This window comes from Phalacrocorax aristotelis, chromosome 3, assembly GCF_949628215.1.
Source record: "Phalacrocorax aristotelis chromosome 3, bGulAri2.1, whole genome shotgun sequence".
Lineage (NCBI taxonomy): Eukaryota > Metazoa > Chordata > Aves > Suliformes > Phalacrocoracidae > Phalacrocorax > Phalacrocorax aristotelis.
This window is the reverse complement of record NC_134278.1, coordinates 81,984,414-82,001,815: the sequence shown is the minus strand read 5'-3', so window position 1 is coordinate 82,001,815 and position 17,402 is coordinate 81,984,414.

The following is a 17,402-nucleotide window of genomic DNA, read 5'->3' as shown; positions in this document are numbered from 1 at the left end:
ACTGGGTTTTGGGAGGGACTCTGATGTACAGCATGCATAATGACCTCCAGATACCTAAAACCAATCCTTCAGATGGAAACATTTATAGCCCTTTAGTTCCTAATTCCAGCTATACATTACCACGTCAGCAAGATGGAGCAAGATAAGCCTGTTGTCTTAACCAGATCTCTACTACCTGATCCGTTAGCATTTTGACTGTGCTAAGCCAGCACACTTGCTTCTTTGCTGCCCCCCCATTCTGCAAGTGATGCAATTATCAAGCATTCTAAAAGAAAAAGAAAACCAAACACACACACACACAAAGAGCAGTGCTTTGTGAACTACCTGCTGCCATCGTGGTCCCAAATGACCCGGCCCAGCTCTGCCGTGCACCTGCTATCAGCATCACTTGTGTACTCTGAACAGCTTGTCCTTACCCCATCACTCCACACATGGGAGACTATCCCCTTATTACCCTCACCCAGGGCCCTGACCTCAATTATTAACTGCGTTTAGCAAGGACATTATTAAACCTGACTCTCTGCTCCCAGATGAGCTATCATGTGTCTCTCTTTAACCCAGCAGGAACCTTTTTCTCACCCCATGCCCTTCTTATTACCCTTTAATGTGCCCTGAAGCCTCTGGAGTGACCCAATCCATCCCCGATAATGTCATTTCTAGGAGGACAGTAAAAAGCCCAGAGAAGTCCATTCCTGAAGATTTTTTCCTAACTGGCTCCACAACATCTTTCCATTTCCTATTTCAATCACCCATCTCTAATAACAAATTCTAAAAACCAGCAGGTCTCTCCAGTCACAGAAAACTGCTCAGCTGTGGATTAAAGCACATTACAGTTTTTAGGAGGACACTAGTTCTTTATATCCATAAAAACTGATCACAACTGTCTATTATGATTAAAAAGCAAGTAGATATTAATAACTAACTACTAATTACCTTATATTTGAAATGTGGCTTTTTCAAACAAAACCAGGAGTGCCACTGAAACATAATATAAAATGTGAGCAAATGCCTCCACTTCTGTGCTTGACAAATGCAGTTCGCAATGTGCTGATGACATTAGGGCACTGGGGGGCTCTGAGCAATGCTCCGTGCTCCTCTCTAGCTTTGGCACAGGAAGAGCTCTGCGCCAGGCTGCGGCTGGGACATAACCCTGGGTGTAAGTCTATAGGCAGCTTTACTTCATAAGCAGCAGCAAAATCCCAGTGGAGGCTGTTCCAGTGGCTGAACCAAGGAGACCTCAGCAGCCTCTAATTCTGTTTTCTCCTTCCTCGCTCCCCTTCTGGAGGCTTTTATACAGTGGGACCTGTCATGGCTCATCTCACACTGGCAAGGGAATGCCTCTGTGTCACCCTCAAAACCCACAAGCATGTGGGAGACCCTGGGTTAATTGGTAACCTCAGCTGGTTAGCGATATCTGCAGTGTATCTGCATCTCATAACAAAGCTGTAGCCTTTGCATAACCTATTCAGCAGCAATGGTGGCTGCCCAGCAAGGAATGCAACTCTCCTATCTCCTTCATTTCCAGCACCAGACACCAAACACTATACCAGCAGTCCTCACTGCAGTGCCCCATGGCTTCACTCAACCATACTTCACGCTAGCGCTGTCTACCTTGCCCCATCCACCCAGCTGCGCAATCTCACATCCCTCCCAACACCACCTTGTGCAAGAAAAACTACTCTGGGGTTGCACTTCTGAGGATAATCACCATATTTTTCAATTTCCACTGCTGTCCTCTACTACATGTTTGTACAGTGCCCAGAATCCCAAGGACCTCATCTCCTTTTGAGCCCCCAGGGGCTGCTTTATCACAAAAAATACATACCAATGAACAGCTGGAGAGCACACCAATATTCACCAAACCTCCCCTTGGACTTATGGTAAGCAGCTGAAAAATGCAGCAGCCTTCAAATAAAACTCTATGACTGAATATTGCAAGCACGATGAACGTTTTGTGGATGAGAATGCTCCCTCCCCTCAAAATATTTGTTTTCAATACCCACAAAGTAGTATAATGTCATTTAGCGAGAAAAATTCTGGCAGTCATTGCACAATCTGGCAGAGCTACAAGTACTGTAGGTGTTATGATACACACACAACATGTTTTACAAATAGAAAGTGGTTTCCAGAATTCTTTAATATATTCTAATTTCCCCACCTCTTCCCAAAAAAGCTGCAGTTATGAAAATACTGTTGCATACTGAAATATTAAACTAGAAATCTGAAGAGAGTTGCTTTTTCAAAAAGCTCTCTTTTCAGCTATTCCTTCTTCTCTTTTTTTTAAGTCAGGTATGTTTTTAGCAACTTAAACAGGTTGGGTTACCCACAAGAAGTAGTAATTTTTCCACCTAGCAGATTGAGGTATTCATACCCTCTTTAAACATTTCTAAATTTATTCTCCAGTATTATTCAAATAGAAATATTTGCATGTACACCCTGAATCAGATAAAAACCTTTCAGTACTAACCCATGGGTAGAAACCACACAAATGAAGATGATTAACAAAATGCACCTTCTTTGAATCCAGACAGCCTTTGGAAGAAATCCTCCCCCAGATGCATCCTGTCTCAATTGGTTATTAATATTATTTCTTCATTTTACAGAAGAATCCTTCTCAAGAGCAAACCTAGTATGTATACATTACACAATGAGATATACTCCTTACCTGAAGAACTTGCTGGCTAATAGCCAGATGGGTAAGTAGTTATTATCCTAATTTACAGGTGGGAGACCAAAGAAAAAAAGAGACTGAATAAACGGCTCAAGGCCACCTGAGACACCTGTGTCAGCACCAAGAACTGAACAGTTTTCTTGCACACTGGTCCCATGCCTCAGTCACAACACAAGGCTTTCTTCCCAAGGAATCGCATCAGCTGCTTCTTGTGAATTTTCAAGGTACAGAAAAGTTGAGTTTGAACTTTTTCAAGTCTCTGAGATGACCACCTTCACTCTCAGGTGGAGTGACCACACTCAATTTCTGGAACAAAAACCCCTTGCAGAGCATTCAGGTGTGAGCAATGAGTCATGCTGCTGTTTGTCAATGACTGCCCCATGCAACCTACCCATCCAAAGAGAAGCACGTCTATTCTTTGTGTGTGGGTACTTCCAAATGAGACCTTCACACAAAATCAGAGTGGAGACACCAACCAGAGCCCACAAAGAGTATGCCAAGGACATATCATGTAGCGCTAACAGTAACAGTAGTACTGTACTAGCATCCTACACCTGAAACAAGAAGTGGAGGTGTGGGGGCCTTAGTTCCTTTGGGCAGTGCCACAGGGCTGTAGGCATGTAACAAAGCAGGTCAGCACAGAATTGCGTAAGTCTTACTGCTTTGGTCAGCACTAACTATGCAGTGCTCATCCGCACAATGAAGATATGTCAGAATTTTCTTCTGGAAACCTAAATGGCTGGGCAGATATCTGCTGGTGACAGCTGAAACCAGTGTCATAACAATTTCATATGTATTTCCATAATCCAAATGAAGATGTCTGTGGTTTGTCTTAGATGACAAACTCTGGGGAATACACTGTTCTCCGTTCTCTTTCTTGGGATGGGGGAGGAAAACTGCAGTCTGCTACCAGGTTTGGCAGGCTGCACTACCCCTAGTACAGGAGGACCTCAGTGAGCAGGACTTGGAAGCTACTGGGGTTTCTCAGGCTCCGTGACCCGATTATTCCCACAGCCTACAAATGTACCACGCTCAATCCAATACATCTGTTCCACAAAGAAGAGCAGCCTTTCCAACTGCAAACACCCATGCTGCCAGCATGGGACATCTCCCAGACATCTTTTAATTGCTACACATGAGGCAACCATGGGGCTTCATGTAGGTTGTGATAAGGAAGAAGCTCTCATGCTGCACTGCTACCGAAGAGGGGACAATGTGATGCTGAGGACAGGGCTAGCAGTGTGGTACCTGTGCATCAGCTGCAGATCACGACCACAAGGTCTCTCTGTAGCCTGAGGACAAAAACTGTGAGAACAAGCTGGTGCAAACTATATGAATTACCTGAATAATGCTTGCTAGAAGATTACATCCCCATTCTGTCATCCGTTAGTCTGCAAGTAGCTCCACAGACAGCAGAGGAACTAACACTAAAATAAAATATTACTCAGCAAAAGGTGGGGCTGAGTGATTGTGCCTTTAGCATTTCTCACCTGTTTGCAAATAGCCTCCCATCTTCACAATTCTATTTATTGGGCCAGATCCTCACCTGGCCAGCTCCTCTGAGGTGAACTCAACAATGCTGATTTAGGCTAGCTCTGAATTCATGATTTATGTGCATTTGCTGATAGTTACTGCAGCCTGTTGTCTGTCTCCAGGTTGTTTGCTAAATTCAGTAGTATTGCCTGTGGTATTTCCACCTCCTGCTGCTGCAAAGGTGCCCCAAGTCATTGGGTTATGAAAGGTGAACCCATCAAGCCATTTGTGAAAGGCTTTTTAACCTGGCTCTTCCCCTTGAAAATTTGACCTGGCAGATGTAACCCTGACTGTCAGCCCAGTCCCCAGACAGGCTGAGTCCCAACCCAGCAGACCATGCGGTTAAGTCCTGAGGGACTTAAGCATGTGCTTAAGTTCTCTGCTGGATCAGTGCCTTTACAACCAGTCCAACTGCTTTGTTAGTAGTGCTGAGCACCACGGCTGAGCTCCAACAGGAAACAGCAGCTTCCCTTTGAAGTCCTGCCACTGATGTTCACGTAGGTGGGACTTCAAAGAAGAGCCACCGCTTCCCCTCCCAGTATCGGAGGCCCCAGTGTCGGAGAAGCAGTACTGCTGGTTTCAATTGCATTAAGGGATGCTTTAGGGTGGACGATTCAGCCCTTCTCAGAAAAAGGACAATTTAAAAAGGTTCCCACCTGCTAGCAATAGACCCAAGGAGATGTTAATTTGCACCCCAAAATACCCTTTAAACAAAGGTCTGTGGAAAGAAATCTTTTCCCCTTCTGTTAACTGCCTACCCTAGTGCCACCGAAAACTAGCTTGTGTGCATCTGGTTTACTCCAGAGCTGTCCTCCTGGCCATCATGAGGGCCCCTTGCCAACTGGGATGTGGATGAGGAATGGCCAACCTCAGCTCCCATAATAGAGATCACTGGAAAAACCGACCTGAACAACAGCTAAACTGAGCCAAGATGAAGAAATACCCCCACAGGCAACCTACGTGGCTGATTCTGCTGCTGACTGACTGTGCAATCATACACTGGAACTCCTTTAACTTCTCTGTATCTCTTTTCCTTGAGGGAAAACAAATCAGAGAAGTCCACGTCCTAGTAGGTGTAAATAAACTCAACTGATATCAAAACACGGCTTCACCTTTTCTCTTTCCAGTGTTGCAGATTGCCAATACCCAGCTCTTCTCTAAATCTTCAGCCAGAAGCAAGACCCAGTCAGATGGGAGAGGGATCGGACCCGTAACACAGAAAACCCTGAGAACCACCGAGTACTGAATGCACTAGAGAAGCAGTCAACATGCCCAGGGAGTAAGAGAAACAGTGCAGGGTTCACATGGATTTGCAAAGCTATTCCATGTCCACATTGCTTGTTTTTCTCTCTCCTGGAATTTACTCCATAGATGCCATGTATTTCTACATTCAAAAGCTAGCTCCATAAGTAAGCACGGATTTTGAAGGAAGATGAGTAATTTTGTATTATTTGAAGACTGAGCACTTTGTGACCTCACTACACAGAATTCAGCTGAGCTTTGCTATTCCGGGTCACTGACTTACCATAACCTGGTCATCTCACCTGGTCATTTTGTATTTTGTACCTCCACACACAACACTTGCACATTGTTTGCAGAACAAACATGAGTCAGCAGCGAAGCAGTGTGGGCCAGTGGGGAGTAATAAGAGGAGGAATTTTGCCCCAGTAAAACCAGCTAATCAAAGATGTGCCTCGAAAGTGCAGAGAGAGCTTGATGCCAGACCCTGAGGGGCTGAAAGCAGCAGCTGCAGTATGGTGTGACAAGACTGGACTTAACCACTCAGATCATCCCAGCCCAAACCCTGATGTCTCTCCTGGTGTGAAGAATGACCACAATGCAGAACTGAAACGATTTCTGGCTCAGGAAGAAAAATATTAGTATGGGAATTCACTCGTGCCTTTCAGCAGCACAGCCATGTGGCTATGGCTTTGCTCAACCAACTCAATGGCAGAACAGCTTGCACAGAAATGCTTGAAAAAATGTATCTTTTTATCAACAGAAAAGTTATTTTTTTTCAAGACATATCTCTTAAAGTGTTTGAGCTTCTACCAAAAAAATGCCAATGTGCATTTTCATCCAATATTATGCAACTATTCCATATCCAGCAGTTTCCCATTAAAGACTCTTCGGATTTAGGAGTCTGGGGGTTTTAATCACTATTTTTTCTGAATATTTAATCAACATTTTCCACTGGCCAAGAGTAGGTTCCCTTGCAAGGTTGAGAAGGGCACAGGGGAGGAGGGGTTGCTGTATTTTTCCTTAAAGACACAAACATTCTTTTATAACTTAAGTTACCGCTGCACTTGTGAGCCTGACAAATTTAGAGGACTTAATCAATAAAAAAAGAGCTTGACCACAAAGGAAGTTCTGGTCAACCCTTCAGCTTTACATCATAGGCAACATTTATTTTATCACAGCCTTAAAAAGTTAAAATAGAAAAATGCATCTTCTTGGAAAACAGCAGTTATTTTCTTCCACTGCTCAGATATTTTTATAAGTCCAGTTCCACCAGCCTCACTCATGTTGAGAATCACCTTACCCTGCAGGGCAGACCATTTATTTAGAGGCAAGATATTATATCCCAAGCAGGACACTAAGATGCCTCCACCCAACAAAAACCCTACTGTGCAGCTGAGCTGGACCAGCCTACATCCCAGGTCCAAGTCTGGTTTCAAGCATTACCCATACTGTCTGGATACTGGCCTCTATAAATAAACAGGCAAGAAGGTTTGGAGAAGAGGTGAAGCATTTCTCATTAGTCTTGAGCAAGGAAGGAAGTTGTACCTTACCAAAGACTGCAGGAATTCACAACTCACTCCTTCCCTTAATAGCACCGCTGGAGGTGGAGGGGAACAGGGCAGAGTGGCCTTACACAGGGATGGTCCAGCAATATAGCCGAGATAACCTGTGAAATGAAATACTGCACGTAAGTAAGCGTGGCAGAACTTGCCTGACAGGCACCTTTCTTGCTGGCTAATCCTAACCACAATTTGTAGCTCTTTCCATTAAATCTTAGCAAAAGGACACAATGACACAGAGACTGATTTGAATTGCTAGCAAACATATGTCTTAACCCATATTTGTTCACAGAATTGGTTCTGACAGTTTGTCGTGTCCCCTCACAACATATTTTTTTGGTTGTTTATACATATCAGCTTCAGCAAAACTTCCACTGGGAAAAGGTTTCTCTGGTCCAGGAGAAAACTTCTGGTCAAAACACACATAAACAAACCTGCCCAGAGCAGCCAATTGTTTCTGCTTTCAGCTGAAACACAGAAGACATACACTTGAAGACCTGATACAGATCAGGGAGTTCAACTTGGATCTTCTAAATCCAAGAGGAATATCTTAACCCCCAGGCAAGAGTTTTCTCTTGGATGTTGCTTTCCTGTAGGAGTCATTTCATATTGTATGTAAGTCATAAAATATTTGCTGGTATCAGCGCTACCAATTCTGCAGCCCAGAGGCCAGAACACTGAATCGGAAAGAGCAGGAATATGACGCTGGGTCTCCCATATGCCAAGCAAGCAGCTTGGCTATCTTGGTTTATTGCGGTAATAAGGAAAAAACGAACCCTTTATGGAACCTGTGTCTTTCAAAGGGAATGGAAAAAACTTGAAATCTCACATCTTGTGCAGCCGGAGAACCATTTCCTACCCACTGTTACAGGGGGGTAGATCTGCAGCGTTTATCACCTCTTGTCGCCAAAGTCAGAATCTGGCCTGCTGCCTTCCACCCTAATTCAGAATGCACTTTCATCTCTAGTATAAACACGGAGAAATATCAAAAGCCCTGTTGACAGTACCGTTCTCATTTTCTGCTTTAAGAAGTTGCCAAAATGTACAAAATTAAAGTCTCCGAGTCACAGTAGGCTGTTTTGTCAGTTTACCCAATCGGTAACGTAATACTATCGTAACCTCTATCATTCTCGGTTTTTTCTTTTTTTCTTCCCCTACCCCCCTCCTTTCTTTCTTTCTTTCTTTCTTAAACAAGAATTTCCCCTGGAAGGGAACACAGTTCCTCCAAAAATTAAATCACAGCATCAAATTTCAAACCCGCAAATATAAATCAAATATCTTTCTGTTAACACTGAGGAATATTACTCTGTGCAATGCATGCTGCTGAAGCTTTGTCCAGGCCACAGTAGGTAGACTATGGATATTACTGTGCTAAAGGAGCTTCTCTGGGAATTTTCTCTGAAATTTCAGGAGTCAGGAAGAGGCACGTGCTTCATTGTCTCTTACCTACTACCTCAAAGAGCACATCTGAGGACTGACCTGTATTTTTTCTTTTCTTCCTTGTTCCTTTCAAAACTAATGGGAAATTTCAGGCCTCAAAAAATACAGAATTAGGTCCTTTCTTATTTCATTAACGAAAACAAGAGCAAAATAAGTAGTGCCATTAAACAAACTGCAATTCTGTGGAAAACTTCTAGGAAAACAGGAGCAATGCCAAATGTTTCTCTAGCACTGGAGTTCCTAAGCTGGGAAACACATCCCTGCAGTAAGCCGTGCACGACATTTGCAAATGACCTTCACTTGAAATCAGTGTGTAACATACATTACCACAATACATAATTAATTCTTAATCTATTAATGATATGATTCATTAACATATTAGTAGCAGTAGCGGTGTTAATAGGAGTAATACTAATAGTAATGCTATTGTAGTGCTAACAGGTTTCAACATGCTAGTTCTTCTACATGCACATTAACAAAAGAATTTGTGACCCAGCACCACAGAGGTGGTGAGACGAGAAGTTTGATAGCCCTACAAGTTACTTCATGGTATGTGTGGTACTATCTCTTGTTATCTCCCTGACGAATCACAGAAGTTCTACATGTGCAATCACAAGGATTGTTCAGGTGTAAGACCCCTGATGGTATCTTTGCTGGACATGGGATGAAACCCTAAAGAATAGGCTTTTTTCATATCCCTTAAATGTTTCTGTTAGTACCCGACAAGGTGTGAAATGCCTTGTAGGACCTACCGAGCTCTTTTAGAGATTTCTGCTTCTCCTGGTTGCAAGAATACTCTCACCTCAGGGAAAGGTTTTATGAAGTCATTCTGTAGAACCTGTCAAGAACTACTGGGGAGGAATAACGCATAGCCTAAGAAAAGCTGTATGTCTTGTTTTATGTTGTATATCTATGTTTTAAGAATCTAGCTTTTGGAGTCAGGCCCTTCTTTGGTTCTAGAAAACTGACTATGAAAAGAAAACTGGACAATATCCCTGGCTTCATGCACAGACAAAATCCGCAAGCACAGGTCTGTCTCTGCACCTCCATAGTCACAGCACAGGAAAAAATGAGCCATGCTGTTATATCTTGCCATATATTCCTGAATCTGTGGGATCCAAAATACACACTGCAATGGAAGGTAAGACTGGGTACGCTGGGAGCCACAGCTGGGGTGGAAAATATCCGCAGTAGCATTATATAAGAACAATAAAAGCAAGACTATAATTACCTTCCTGCTCACCTTCATCATGCTGCAATGAAGTCTGTGCCATTAACATCTAATCTATATACAAAGGTAGTGCATCTCTGAGTATATTAGAATAGAGAAAGCACTATAGTTCTCACCGTAAAGAAAAGTCATATGGTATAAGTCACTTTGACACCAAAATAACCGCATTCACATGAGGTCTTGTCCCACTATAATCAGTGGTAAAAAAAATTAATACAGAATTATATCCTAACAAAAAAAATTGTATCAAGGCAATTTTTCATGTTAGCGAGACTAAAAACAGTTCTTAGAGTAGCTGCCAGGAAAATTGCCTAATATTCCAACTCTTCCCCAAGCCCCATGGTACCCAGTACAGCTTTTAAAACCATCCTGTCCTTGCAATGGCACCAGCTAGCCATGGGGTCTGCCCAGAGATGCTCAAAACCAGCAATGCTAAAGGTGCAAAACCAGGGAACTGATGCAGACTCCAAATCCAGAAACTTAAAAGAAGGGAAACACTGTAATCATAGCCTATTCACCACTCAGGTGGGTGGCTAAAGGACACATGTTGTGGTTGATGATGACAACGTTGCTCTGGTGCTGCCTCAAGGGAGATCTCTGGCCCTGACAAGGTCAGACAGAGATGGGTCTCCAGCCCCACCGCCGAGGCCGCCGCTGGAGATGGCTGGGGCCTTCCAAGGAGTTGTCAATGTTTACCTTCACAACTGGTTTATCTGGCTCCCACCTGATGGCTTTTCAGAGCCCCCAAACTATTATTACCACGAAAATTGTATTAACGACTACGTGCCCAAGTGAGTAAGTAGACAGGCTCACCCACTGGGAATGGGAAAACAAATTCTCAAAGGCAGATCTCTCCTCCTCCCTTTCCTCAGGCTTACCTTTATTTTTAAAGACAGAATCAAAACCAGCCCAGGTCACCCCATACCAGGTGGGAGGGACAAGGCCCCAGGATCCTTCTTGCCTGTTTTTAGCCTCTTTCAGATTCATCCAGATTACCCAGATAACGGACAGAAAGCTGCTAACTGTGCACTTGCTGGAGTAACCTTGCAACCTTACCATAGCTGCCTGCCTTCCTCATCCAAGTTAAACAACCCCCTGCAATCTCTACTAGGATGAAAGGTAGCAAGTGGGTTCCCCCTTCCTCACTATCCCCAAAGGAGGAAAAGCTCCCTGATGCTTCTCTCCCACTGTACTACTGGCTCTTGATAACCTGTCCTGTGCAAAGAATACATCACAGGCCCATGTCTCAGCAGGGGAAATGAAATAAACTATTTTGATCACACAGTGACTCCAACAGCTTTTTTGTGAGATCTGCAGAGGTGTGAACTTTACCTTTGCAGTGCTTTTGTGAAGCCTCTGGTGCTGAACTTTACTCCTCTCTAGAGGCAGGGACACTCTTCTCAATGCTTCTGCACTGTAAGAACATGGGCTTTTATATTCAGGCTGCTTTTACGGAGGCTTTTGAAAGGAGAGCTCCTAAATTGAAACCACATTGCCCAGCCTGAGCCAGAGCTTGCTGCATGAGCCCTGTCTACTCCCCAAGTCTTTCCAGTGCTGATCACTTCTCAGCAAGAGCATGAAACAGTGGGGCTTACAGCTCCCGGGAATCTGCCAGCCTGGAAACAGTACTTGACTAACAGCTTGCAAACCTCTACCAGAGCTCTGGGACACTCTTTCATCTTTCCTCGGTATTGGTGGGTGCAAAGCAGTCTGAACAGCTCTTTGTGTCTGTAGCTGCCACAAGAGAAACACCTTTCCCTTTTTTTTAAAATTTTTTTTTTTTTTTTTCAAAAGAGAAGCTGTTGGGACGTGCTCACCATCTCACTCTCTTCTGATAACCCTTTCGGCATCCTTCCGTTTTCTGGTTATTCATTTGTTACCCCTGAAATCTGATTCCTGATCTCAGCCTTCTCTTATCAGCCCCTTTCGCTGAGGAGTTCCAAAGCAATGGGTTAGTTTTAGTCTTTGCGCTCTTTCTCTGTCCCCCAGGCCTCATTTTGCTGGGGGAGGAGGTGAGTGATAGGACTGATGTTTGTGGGGGGAAGGGGCTGTCATCCATTACATTGCTGTTATCTGTGTATTCATCTACCCAGCAAAACAAAGGTATGATTGTTGCTCCAGCTCACAGACCTGTGCTGGCTTCACTCCACCTACTGTGGGTCATAGGAACAGAGGAGATATGGAGGCATGGCCTGAGCACAGCCCAGCCACCAGAATGTAAGGCCCCCTATATGGGCTGTGTGCTGAGGTCTATACAACCACATCCTTCCCGACAGCTGGTATCCAAGCTGTGCTGCTGAAGGAAGCAGGAGGTGAGCCCTTCCTAGCCATAGGCTTCCTCCGTTTGGGTGTATAAACCCACTCCTAAAACACAGGATTGATTCTGCATCACCACAGCATCTGGCAAACCCGTTTTGGGCTGTGTTCTCATTTAAGCAATTATATAGGATATAGGGTGCTAGAACATGAGTTCCCTTATCTCTGTTTCCCACATTACACCCTTTCCTAAGGCAAATTCATGTAGTCCCATTGAAGCCGAGGCACTGATTGACACTAGCTGAAGATCTGGCCCTGATTCTGCTGTGCTTTGCCTCTGGGTAGTCATTTACACCTGTTCAGAGTGCAAAAGGCAACCAGCAGCAACCGCTGGAGCTGCAAACCAGTGAAGTCCCATCCCATCGCCTTCAGAGCCCAACATGCCAGGCACTGATCAGTGGCACAGGGCCCAGTTCCCCTTGCATCTAAGTTGGTTTTGGCGTTGCACATAGGCATCCTCTCTTCAGCTTCTAGTAAAACTTGAGATGGCTGCCAAGCCTCATGAAAGAAAAAGTTGTGACCCAGTTCATGGAGGGTGACTTAGGGTAAATAATTTTCAGTGGCATGATGACACGCTCATGAAATCTAGCAGTGCACTTGTCAGTCCAGGAAACATGGAGCCAAGAACCAGTCCTGATCCAGTGTTACATGGTGAATATATCTTTTCCTTTCCTTGCACATGCAAAATCCCTGGTGGCTTCCAGAAGAACTACAGTTGTGCAAGCCAAACAGGGCTTGGCTTATTTTCTGAATCATCAAAATAGTGCCAGTTTGCATGGACAACATCAGCTTTTGAGCAAAGCTTGCCAATACTGAAAAAAAATTTATGCCTGAATTAGACCCCAGTTCACTGCAGCTAGCTACCTTTCCTGGGTTGCCTCTTCAGCCAGCTTTAACCTTGTGGCCAAAGAGTATTCCAGGGACTAGGCAGACCAATGTCCATTCACTGCTTGCAATACACCTGCAGGGAATTGAGGCTGAACTTTTCTTTGTCATTTTACCTATCTCAGCGACATCCTGTCTAGCTTGGCACTATTTGGTGGCCTCAGAAGAGCCTGTGCAAATAATGGTAAAGCTGGACAGCCACCAACACACATCCTCACAACCTCCATTTTTCTTGGATACTACCAGGCATGACAGTCACTCTGTTTTTTTCCACCACCATCCAAAATCCAGTGAAATTACTGGAAGGCCTCCAGAACCAATTTCAAACAAAATGGATCCAGCATTTAGATCTAAGGCACCATGTTTAGATCTGTGGGTTGCTTTGGGCTTCTAATTTCAATGGGGATTTGCATAATAAAATACAGTGATAGGCTGGGCAAGTACATTGAGCAGTGGCTGTGAGCCAGGAACTAATGAGCTCCATTGCAGACTATTTAGCTCTGGACAAGTCACTTGACCTTCAGAAGTCACATCATCCCCATCTGTGAAAGGGGGATAGTAATACTTGCCTCACAGGGGTGTTGTGAGGATTAATTAGTTGCTGCTGGTACATTACTTTGATGATGGTAAGAACTACATGCCTGCTAAGTATTGTTATTGTATCATGGCTGGGAAGATATTGCAGTTAGGGATAAATTCTGCCCTTGGAAAAATATGTGTCTTTCCCCACGTCTTGTAAAATCAGCTGCTAGGCTTGCGCAAGTAGCGTTTATATAATGTTGGTACCAAACATCAATATGTACCTTGTACCTTTGGGTTGCCAAATCCCCATAACAATAGTCTGCTGGGAGACACGTGATGCACCATCCCGGTGCAAACAGCTTTGGGCAGGAGCCCAACTGCAAACTCTTTTTCTCTCTTCCCCTACAAATTGAGATTAGTAAATGTTTCCATCAGGCTTTTCAGCGGTGACCTCAGGTCTAGAGCTCGGTGTGCCATACAAAGCCCACAGGCACACCAGCCCAGGCAACACATGCTACGTGCTGCCGAGAGGACAGCCCGCATGGGACGGGGCGCCTGGGACAGTCAAGCACACTCCTGCACACAGCAAAGCCTTGAGGGCTGCGGTGAGATGGGATGGCTGCAGGAAGACATGAACACATGCACGAGCATGGACAGAAAAGGTAAGATCCCCTTGCCTAAACTCTAACCCTTAGGTGGACAATTCCTCTCCCATGTGCTCCCCTGAGAGCCCCTTTTGCCCCCTCGGTATTTGGGCCCAGAGAATACCAAATAGCGTACAAAGAAAAGAATTCCACTGACTGCAACGGGCTATGGCTGAGGATCATTAATAGGCTCAAACCACAGTCTCCAGCCTACTCAAGGAACACATAGGAGTTATGCATCCAAATTTCAGTGACATTTAGTGGAAGTCGGCCAAATGGCTCCCTTTGATTCCTTTGAAATTTGAGCCATAACTGTCATTGTATCTTAGACGTGTGAACTGCTCTGAGAAGTCTCCCATATAGATTAGACTGCGATCAAAGAGTTCCACTAAACTGAATTTTATGAAGACGGAGGGTTGAGGTGAGGCTGATCGGCAGCAATATTATCTGAAAAAAACCCAAGTTTTTTGGGGGCAAGTTTGAAAGGGTAAAAGAAGAAACTTGTTTGGGTAGACAGTGTACATTAACTATCATTTTCAGTTAGCATGCAATGACTAGTTAGCAGGGCTTATCATCCCCAGCTATGTGAGGAATTACAATAAATGCCTGAAATGCAAGCAGGTTTCTGGCTTAGGTAGGTAAATAATGGAAGTCACTATTTTTGTCTGAGTTGCAAGAATTCCCTGCACACAGAGGCTCCCCACCCCCTCCCCACTGTAACACAGCTAACTCTACTCCCTGCTGTTTGGCAAAATGAAGTCCTTTCATGCATCCTCAAGACTTTTGATTTGTCTGCAGAAGTAGCCGACTCATTTTGTTTTTGGTGGAAAACGAGAGGTAACATTTTCTGCATTCATTTGTTTTAAATACTTCCAGAACGTAATGACCTATGGATGAGTGGAAGGAGAGATGAGCTGCTCTCAGACAGGGACTGCATGATTTGTAGGGAAAAAGTAACAAAACAAGCAACCAGAGCATAATTCTGGCGCTGTCAAAGCCCAGTAGTAATCCTCCTGTTGCTTTCAGTGACGTGAGGCTTCCCCTCTGCAGCACCATCCCATGCAGAAAATACTCTCAAACTATTCAGCAATTCAGCTGCTATTCGATCAGCCACTGGAGAAAAACAGTGGCTGCCTCTGCAGGATAGAAACAGAGTAAACTTTGGATAGCACTTAGTAGTAAATAGGGAATAAAGTCATTACAGTCGGGGAGTTTATTCTCATTTAGCCCAAGGCCCTTTCCCCTGCCCTGGCATCCCCAGGCACGTGCCTGACCTGGCCTTTCTTGGAGGCCCCTTTGAGGTTTGTGCAACCCAGCCTTCAATGAAGAAAATAGTGGGCTGCCGCCACAGTAGGGGAGTCGGGGTGGGATCCTGAGCCTTGTGAAGTCCTGTGTTGATTTGGCCAAGCTCCAGATAAGCCTATGAGAGCCTCATCCCCTTCTGCCAGTGAATGCATATATTGTTTGTGAACTACTGCTGGGGGAAGCCCAGCAGAGGCATGGAGACGATGGTGCCAGGGAAGGGTTAACCAGCGCAGCGCCACTGCTCAAAGAGCATCCTCCCTCGCTGCTTCACACATGCCGTATTTCTTAGCAAAGTGAACATATTAACACTGGCATGCTCCCACACACCGCCTTGGCTTTCCTCCAGGAAATCATAACCCAGCTATTTGGCACACAAGGCCACAATTTTATTTACACAATCAACTTCTTGATAAACATAAAACTTACAAAATATACCACGCCCTGAAAATAAAAAAGGAAAGGGGGGGGGGGGAGAACTGCACTAACCTGACCTTCTTGGCCAGAAGGGCCAACCTGCTTTGATTTGACACCCCCATTCCCAAAGGAATCACCTGTGGATACATGAGGGTTTGCCTTGGCTTTAAGGCAGGGTCCTGCTTGGGGGAGACACAGGGGGACTCCATGGGGCTGGAAGCTGCCAGAGGGATTTGGATTGACTCAGGCAGGCTTCCTCCTGGGCACCGGGGAGTTAAGGCAGGGCTGCCAGCACCCGCAGCACCCACGGCCCTCAGGCCCCCATCCTCACCTCTTCACCTGGTGCCACCACTGCTCCTAGCTAGCATAGCTGTCCCCTCAGGAGGGGAAGAGGGCCCTGCTCTGCCACTAACACCAAAACAGTGGGAGCCAGCCTTCTTTACTGCTTTTATCCTCTTCTTGATGTGAATCTTGGCAAAGGTGTCTCTAAGACTTATAATTTTCACTCTGTGTCCCTTAGTCAATTTAACCAACCGCAAGTGGAAGTTGTAGGATTTCTTTTGGGGGGAAAACATTGCCGATTTCATGTGCCAACCACATTTTCTGGAGACGTACTCCACTTTGCCAGAGCACCAGTCAATTCAGCCAGGAAGCGGGCAGCTGGGAAGCCTAAACCTTCAGCAGCCCCACAGGGCACCCACTGCCTTGGGTGAAGTTCTGCCTAAACATCAGATACGACTGCATCAGCCTTGCAATGAACTGAGAGGCACACATATGTGTGCTGCTTATAGCCAGGGCCACCTGAACTCAGCTTCACCATCCTCTCCTTCACCTTTTGAGCTCACATGTCTCTACTGACCCTTCAAAGCATTTGTCTCACTTGACCACTTGACAAAAGGCTCACAACCTCACTCCATTGACTCTGTAGGTGCTGGAGACCAGGGTGGCATCTGGTACAAGCTCTCCAAGAGCCAGGGCTAATGGTTGTTCTGCTAAGTTTCAAACTGGGCATATGAAGACAAGGAGATGCTTAAACATAGCCTAAATCCCACTCAACAGAAAGTGCATGAGAAAAAATAATGGGCCAAGAGCACTAAACTGATTTATAGTGGCTTAGGATCTGGGCATATCTGCTTTATTGCTTGCAGATAAAAAGATCTGCCTGAGGCTAGTAAGCTTTTGATAGTTTGGGAAACAAAGATCGATTCTTTTTTTTTTTCTTTCTCCCACAAAAAGGAAGAACCACCTTCAAATACCTGAGACACACTGCAATCATTTAGACAGATAAACATCTTGATTCCTAGAGATAACAAGAGCTGAATGGTTGGCCTCAAAACCAAGCATTCGTGACAATTCTTGAAACAAGAACGTTATTACTCTCCATTTCCACAACAATTTACATACAACTGCAAAGAAAACCCCTCTCCCTTTGCAGCTGGAAAATGTACTGCAAACGTACTACCCAAAGACTTGCCACTGTTCCTGAATACCCGAAGGTGGGTGGGTGAGCAGGTTCCCAGGCCATTCTCCTGGGTGCAGCTCAGGGTCTGCATTGGAGCCCAAGGCACTGGTTCCTTTGGACGAATACCCAGCTGACCTCCATATAAACATCCGAGATGTGAAAGAAGGTCCACTCCCAG